At 44.1% G+C, this 7,852-nt stretch overlaps 1 pseudogene; it reads right to left on the bottom strand.

The window, feature by feature from the left end:
* Positions 1–6,903: 6,903 nt before the first annotated feature.
* On the bottom strand, positions 6,904–7,021 carry LOC124546094 (annotated as a pseudogene).
* Positions 7,022–7,852: the final 831 nt, after the last annotated feature.

The following is a 7,852-nucleotide window of genomic DNA, read 5'->3' as shown; positions in this document are numbered from 1 at the left end:
TAACGTGAACCCCATGTCCGTCTGGCGTGGATTTCGTCGACGTTTACTTATGAAACCATACAAAATTCAGCTACTGCAAGCTCTTCGTGAAGGTGACAAACAACGACATGTGGAGTTTTGTAAATTCTTCTTGGCAAAATGAAGGATGGCAGTTTCCTTCCACACTTTTTGTGGGGTTTTATAAAAGACTCTGTTTATGTGTCTCCTTTACCAAAAATAATGAGTGAAGTGAGACATCGCATAACAGCAACTATGGAAGCTGTAACTCAAGACATGCTCGTTGCAGTGTGGGAACAATCTGAATATCACATTTACATAAGCCGTCCATCTTAAGGGAGGCTTATTGAACACCTAATAAAAGGTATGAAAAAAAAACTTTTTGTGCTTCCAGTTTATCAGAAGACAAAATTCATTGTATATGTTTACTAGTTTCAGAAATATAGACGTGCCATATCGAAAGATTCTTTTTGATACATCCTGTATTTTTGTCGTACTTGCTCTTTCTGATATTGGCTTGTTTTGCAGGCGTACTGAGAGCTTGTTGTACCTTAGTATCCTGCTACAGAGTCTCTCGGTATCTGAGGTAAATGATCATTCATTTGCTTCATTGTCTGACGTAGCGAATTTCAAAATAATCATGGATCCCCAACATCCAATGTCACTAGCATGCGCGCAATAATCGGCATGCCAATATGAAACATGAAGTTTGGTGGTCATAAAAGACCTTTGCATGCTTTCCATACATGTATTAATGGTACTTTTGTAAGGATGACACAACTACCAATGCTTCCAACTCTGGGTAGGCCTTTCACATACTGACAGCTCTGCTTGCAAACCCGATAATTCGCACTCCCGCGTTACTCAACGGTTCGTTTGCCTGGAAAAGGCAAGCGCGTAAATCATAAAATGAGACATCCGCTGCAAGACAAAAATATTTAGTTGTTTTGGAATGTCGTATGATGTAAGAATTCACAGGTGACTGATTTTATCAAAGTGACGTTAACACACATTTATCCAACACCAATGCTGATTCTTCTTTAGAAGACTCAGTAGTGTCTTATTACTCAGTAAGTATGCGAGGACGAAGAACCATAAGAAAGAAACAAATTCCATAAAAGTTTTGAACTGCCTCTTATTTCTTGGGTATGGGAACTGTTTTATTGCGTTCATTTTTCACCCTTCAGGTACTATTCCTTGGGGCGAAGTCATATGGCCCAGGAATTTTATTTCATGCTGTCCGAACGGTTACGCCTGCTTCCGAAAACCTAGCCAACACCTTGTCAATCAGTTCTAAGTGTTCCTGGAAAGTGGCAGTCGCAGTAAGCAGATCGTTGACATAAACTGTCACACGATCTAACAGCTTAGGTGCGAGCACTGTATCGAGTGCCGCGATAAACACACCTGCACTTATGTTCAAACCAAAGGGCAAAACTCTAAACTAGTAACTTCTACCAGCGAATACGAACGCTGTGTATTTCTTCGATCGCTCAGAGAGCTCCATATGCCAGTACGATTATGATAAATCGACCAAGGTAATGTATTCCGAAGAATATCTGGAGCCCTTATTCCAGGTTCTCCAATCTTCTCCTGAAGGGCACAATGATATTACTGATGTCGTGTGCATCCAGCACCCAGCAAATGTTACCGTCCGGCATAGCCACAGCTAACAGCGGCCTGTTATAGGGTGAGAAGGAAGTTTCGATCACACCCCAGTCTAGCATTTTCCGTAACTCCTTCACCAATTCCTCTTTCTGAGATCACAACACAGAATGCGTGGCACGTCAATAGGTCTCATATTCGTACAGTTGTATGTCGTACGTGTATCCTCGTATCACCCCTGGTTTCTCCGAGAATACTTCCTTGTAATGATGGAGTAAGCTTACTAGCTCACGCTGTTGCTCAACACTTAAGTAATCCGATTCTGCTGCTAATGTAGCCTGCGCTAAATTATTTACATTGCGTGCCTGTTCGTTATCGGCAGCATTATTATCATAGTAATCTTAATCTGGTCGGTTGTTGTATAAAACAAAACATTAGGTCCTACGCATTTCACCTGGATATCATGGCAGTACTTGTCATGAATGCCGATTGTTTTTCAAGGTTCAGTACAGTCTTTTCTCCACTTTCCGAGTAGTGCCGCTGACCTAGCAGGGCGCACTCTTCCTACGTTCCATTTTAAGAGGTCTGTAATAAGTGTAATAATTGTTAATTTCAACTAAATCGTTTTCGGAATACAAATTGTTGTTTGTTCTTATGGAAACCATCCTTCATTTAAGCAAGTGTTGCGTCCTTTCCTGCATTTATTGAAAGTTTTATTAGTTACGATCTTACCCTATTGATGTCCGACATTACGGTCAGTAGAACTATTTTTAGTAATCATTGCTGTTCCAGATCGGATGTTATTAAGATAACTTATTGAATTTATGCATTTATGAAAGTATCAAAGCATCTCCACCATTATTTTTACTTCCCGGTGTAAATTTTGCCGTGCTGCGCCACGAATATGGAGTACGTTATTTTTCGCGAAGGCGCCATTACAGAGAAAGGTATAACGAAATATGCTTCATGCAATTAAAATTAACAAACCAGTGTGCTACTAAGAAATATACGTACATATGAACCGTAAAGTCTCAACCACTGAGAGCAAAAGTGATGATGTTCATATGTTGCTTTTGCTTAGGTGTGCAATAACTTATCTGTACGATAACATAATTTCAACAAAAGGAAATAATTATATCCAGTTATTTAGCACACCGAAGTGTTGTGTGTAATAAGTACGTGTTAACGATTTTACAGTTTAAAAGATTGTAAGAAGATCTGTGATAAAAAAAATCGGTCGTTACCTGTTTAAACGACAATTGGTTACAACACATTACCATTAAGCTACACACAGATCATTCATTCACATTTACACCCTATATATATATATATATATATATATATATATATATATATATATATACACTCCTGGAAATGGAAAAAAGAACACATTGACACCGGTGTGTCAGACCCACCATACTTGCTCCGGACACTGCCAGAGGGCTGTACAAGCAATGATCACACGCACGGCACAGCGGACACACCAGGAACCGCGGTGTTGGCCGTCCAATGGCGCTAGCTGCGCAGCATTTGTGCACCGCCGCCGTCAGTGTCAGCCAGTTTGCCGTGGCATACGGAGCTCCATCGCAGTCTTTAACACTGGTAGCATGCCGCGACAGCGTGGACGTGAACCGTATGTGCAGTTGACGGACTTTGAGCGAGGGCGTATAGTGGGCATGCGGGAGGCCGGGTGGACGTACCGCCGAATTGCTCAACACGTGGGGCGTGAGGTCTCCACAGTACATCGATGTTGTCGCCAGTGGTTGGCGGAAGGTGCACGTGCCCGTCGACCTGGGACCGGACCGCAGCGACGCACGGATGCACGCCAAGACCGTAGGATCCTACGCAGTGCCGTAGGGGACCGCACCGCCACTTCCCAGCAAATTAGGGACACTGTTGCTCCTGGCGTATCGGCGAGGACCATTCGCAACCGTCTCCATGAAGCTGGGCTACGGTCCCGCACACCGTTAGGCCGTCTTCCGCTCACGCCCCAACATCGTGCAGCCCGCCTCCAGTGGTGTCGCGACAGGCGTGAATGGAGGGACGAATGGAGACGTGTCGTCTTCAGCGATGAGAGTCGCTTCTGCCTTGGTGCCAATGATGGTCGTATGCGTGTTTGGCGCCGTGCAGGTGAGCGCCACAATCAGGACTGCATACGACCGAGGCACACAGGGCCAACATCCGGCATCACGGCGTGGGGAGCGATCTCCTACACTGGCCGTACACCACTGGTGATCGTCGAGGGGACACTGAATAGTGCACGGTACGTCCAAACCGTTATCGAACCCATCGTTCTACCATTCCTAGACCGGCAAGGGAACTTGCTGGTCCAACAGGACAATGCACGTCCGCATGTATCCCGTGCCACCCAACGTGCTCTAGAAGGTGTAAGTCAACTACCCTGGCCAGCAAGATCTCCGGATCAGTCCCCCATTGAGAATGTTTGGGACTGGATGAAGCGTCGTCTCACGCGGTCTGCACGTCCAGCACGAACGCTGGTCCAACTGAGGCGCCAGGTGGAAATGGCATGGCAAGCCGTTCCACAGGACTACATCCAGCATCGTCTCCATGGGAGAATAGCAGCCTGCATTGCTGCGAAAGGTGGATATACACTGTACTAGTGCCGACATTGTGCATGCTCTGTTGCCTGTGTCTATGTGCCTGTGGTTCTGTCAGTGTGATCATGTGATGTATCTGACCCCAGGAACGTGTCAATAAAGTTTCCCCTTCCTGGGACAATGAATTCACGGTGTTCTTATTTCAATTTCCAGGAGTGTATATATATATATATATATATATATATATATATATATATATATATATATATATATATATCTTTTCGTGTATTTCGGCATTTAAATGAATTGAGAGGAAAAAAGTGAAGGAAACAAAATCAAATGATCTAACAAACGGGAGTTGGACACTTATACTAAACTGTATTACAGTATTATCCAGAGAATATATCTCAAGTAAGGACATATATGCATGTTCACTTTCAAATCGTTTACCAGTAAGCTTAAGCTACATGAGCACAGCCTATTTTTCGAATTGGCTATACGTCTACGCAGCACGAGTTACTTGCGAAAGATCAGATGCGAGACCGTCTTCAGTTGCAGCGACTTTAAGAGCAGCCAGTAAACAACTTTCAACAAATATTTGTGTGTTTAGTTATAAGTTCCTTTTTTTGTGTTTTGTGTACTTTATGTGTGTTGCGCGTGAAGTTTAATAATAGCTTAGCACAATGGTTAGGCCAAAGCGAAAGTAAATCCCCGACTCCGAACAGTATCACACTGTGCAGGAAATGAATACGGCAGTGATTCAGACTTTACCGACATCTGTAGTTCAGACATTGGAAGCAGAAATTCAAAATGTGGGTAAACGAAGTCCGGATTCGGAACAGGACGTACTAGACAAAGGAAATATATTTCCTACGTCCGGTAGTGAAAATGCTATTGATATTTCTGTGCAGGGGGCACCATCAGCTGATCCTTTAACATTTAATGTACCAGGAACAGATTTAATTACTATCTTGTTACAAAATGTGGATGTAGGAGATAAAGAGCGTGAAGCCAAACAGGGTGCATTGGAGAGACAGCGTGAGGAGCGACAGGCTCTCAGGGAGAAACAACTCGTGATCGAGTTTGAAAAGGAGCGAGACAGTCTTTATTAGAAAAAGAATGAGATGCTAAACAGCAGCCTAGGGAGAAGGAAATGATCAACAACTAAAACAAGCACTCATTGCCGGAGATGAGTAGTTAGTATCAAGACTAAATGTAGTCTTAGACGCTCGTGATAAAGCTGTCGTAGAGAATCTAAGGAGGCTCTAGATAATACTGGCGAAGACATCAGTACTTTACAGACTAACTGCAAAGAGTTGCCGGATGAAACGAAAAAACTGACGGCAGATCTGGAGGGAATGAAAGTATCTCATACCATGGTAGAAGGTCGAGTGAAAAAAGTCACTTCAACTGTGGACGAAATGAGTACACAGATGAGGGAGACTATCCAGAGAGAGGTAAAGAAAAACGTAGAATTGCCACAATAGAGGTAGCTTTTGGGAAAGGTGAACCTTGCCGAGGCTTACGTGAGGAGGTAAGTAGTATTAGGGATATCATACAATCTACCTTCCCCATGTGGCAAGGTAATCGACTGACGCCAGTCGGAGAACCTGACAGGCAAATGCTTAACGAAAACAACGCAGAGCCAAATGTAAGCAACACCGTTCCTCAGTATGGAAATACACCAATAGCACCGCCTATGTATGAACCTGTGACTAGGGATGAAAGAGTGCTGTGTAATAACACCGGTAATGAGACAAGCCGAAGTATGTTTTACATGGAACCAGGCGTACCAACTTTGAAACACCTAATGCAAGAAGAAAGTTTGATCTAACATCGCCAGTTGGAAACTATCAGTGATGACAAAAGGATATCCACGGTGTGGAATTCATAAAGAATTTTCGAAATGTTCTGCCAAGATCATGGACACAAAGACAGAAAATTCAGTTTGTCATCTCGCGTATAGCTGGATACGCATCACTGTGGAGACATGCTACATATTTCTGGTTTTTGAGAAACGCATTTTAGGACGGTTTTGATCTACATGTATGTAGGAACGCCTTAAGAAGCTTGTATATAGCCCAGAATTATACAACCCCAAAGTGGAAAATCTCAGAAAATACTTCGAGAAATATATTAACATGACCACAAACTGGAATGAACCGATCTCTCGTAGAGACGTTTTCAGAATATTGAAGGCTCGTATTCCTATAAATATACGACAGAAAGTAGTCATTGTTCCTGATACTGACTCGGAGAATGCCTTGTCAGTTATCGATTCTTTGAACCTCATACACGAGGACGCCAAGAAATCGAACGATAACAACCGGAACAATAATAGTTACTGTAATGATGATAACCGCAGAAACTACCGTTTCAGGCAAGATAATAGCGGAAACAACGGTCAGAACAATAACGGTAGACCAAAATGTAGTGGCAATGGTAATAACTACCAAGCTGCTAATAACGACGACGGAAACTACCAGAAAGTAGCAACAATAATTATAATAATAAAACATGAAATAATAACGGTGTCGATAACAACACTCTCCGTCTTCAGGCCACGATTGGCCTACAATGTCCATCCGACCGCCATGTCATCCTCAGTGGAGGATGCGGATAGGAGGGGCGTGGGTTCAGCACACCACTCTCCCGGTCGTTATGACGGTATTCTTGGCCGAAGCCGATACTTTTCGGTCGAGTAGCTCCTCAATTGGCATCGCGAGGCTGAGTGCACCCCGAAAAATGGCAACAGCGCATGGCTGCCTGGATGGTCACCCATCCAAGTGCCGACCACACCCGACAGCGCTTAACTTCGGTGATCTCACGGGAACCGGTGTATCCACTGCGGCAAGGCCGTTGCCATGTTGATAACAACAACCGTAATAAAAATATGAGGACGGCAAACGGGTCGTGGCAGAATCCCGGAACCAGTGGTTGGATGCAAAACACTGCGCCGCCGCCACAGGAGCCACAAATCATGCACATTAATCAGATGTCGGCCATACCGATGTCCCACGGTGGTGAACAGTGACACAGGCAGCCCACGCAAACATGTGCATCACCGAATCAGACGCAGTCACACAGTGTACGCATTATGGATGCAACGGAAGCTGAGCAGTGATCACACTCGCAGGCGTCGAACTGTGGGCGACCATGGGCCTTCGTCAGTCGGTCGCGGCACAGAATTAAGGCATTACACAACGACACTTAGCCCTGTTGCGATGCAATAACAGGGATGACTTGAGGCACGAGGTGTCTCAGGAAACCCGTAATTGCACGAAAGACCAAGTGGAAGTGGTACAAGCCGCTGTTAACGGTTCCATCTACGTTGTTGCTGTATAGTTAGTTATAGACATGGCAGCGTCTGTTTCAGTTATGAATTACAGTTTCTTCAAACGCATCAGTTAGGTCAAGCGTTTGCCTATATTTCCCGCACAAAATTGTAAGGTTGTGGAGGCTGACTAACACCAGGTCCAGGCTGACGTTGTTGCTGAAAAAGGAGTTATTTATTACAGTTTTCTATTAGTAATAAATCTATCAGTTCCTGTGCTTCTGGGGACGCGCAGATAGAGTTCTCACATGGGCTTATTTTCATAACCGTAATGTCGGACACCAATAGGGTAAGATCGTAACTAATAAAACTTTCAATAACTGCAGGAAAGGACGCAACACTTGCTTAAATGAAGGATGGT

This window comes from Schistocerca americana, chromosome 8, assembly GCF_021461395.2.
Source record: "Schistocerca americana isolate TAMUIC-IGC-003095 chromosome 8, iqSchAmer2.1, whole genome shotgun sequence".
NCBI classification, from domain to species: Eukaryota; Metazoa; Arthropoda; class Insecta; order Orthoptera; family Acrididae; genus Schistocerca; species Schistocerca americana.
This window is presented reverse-complemented; position numbering and strand designations above follow the sequence as displayed.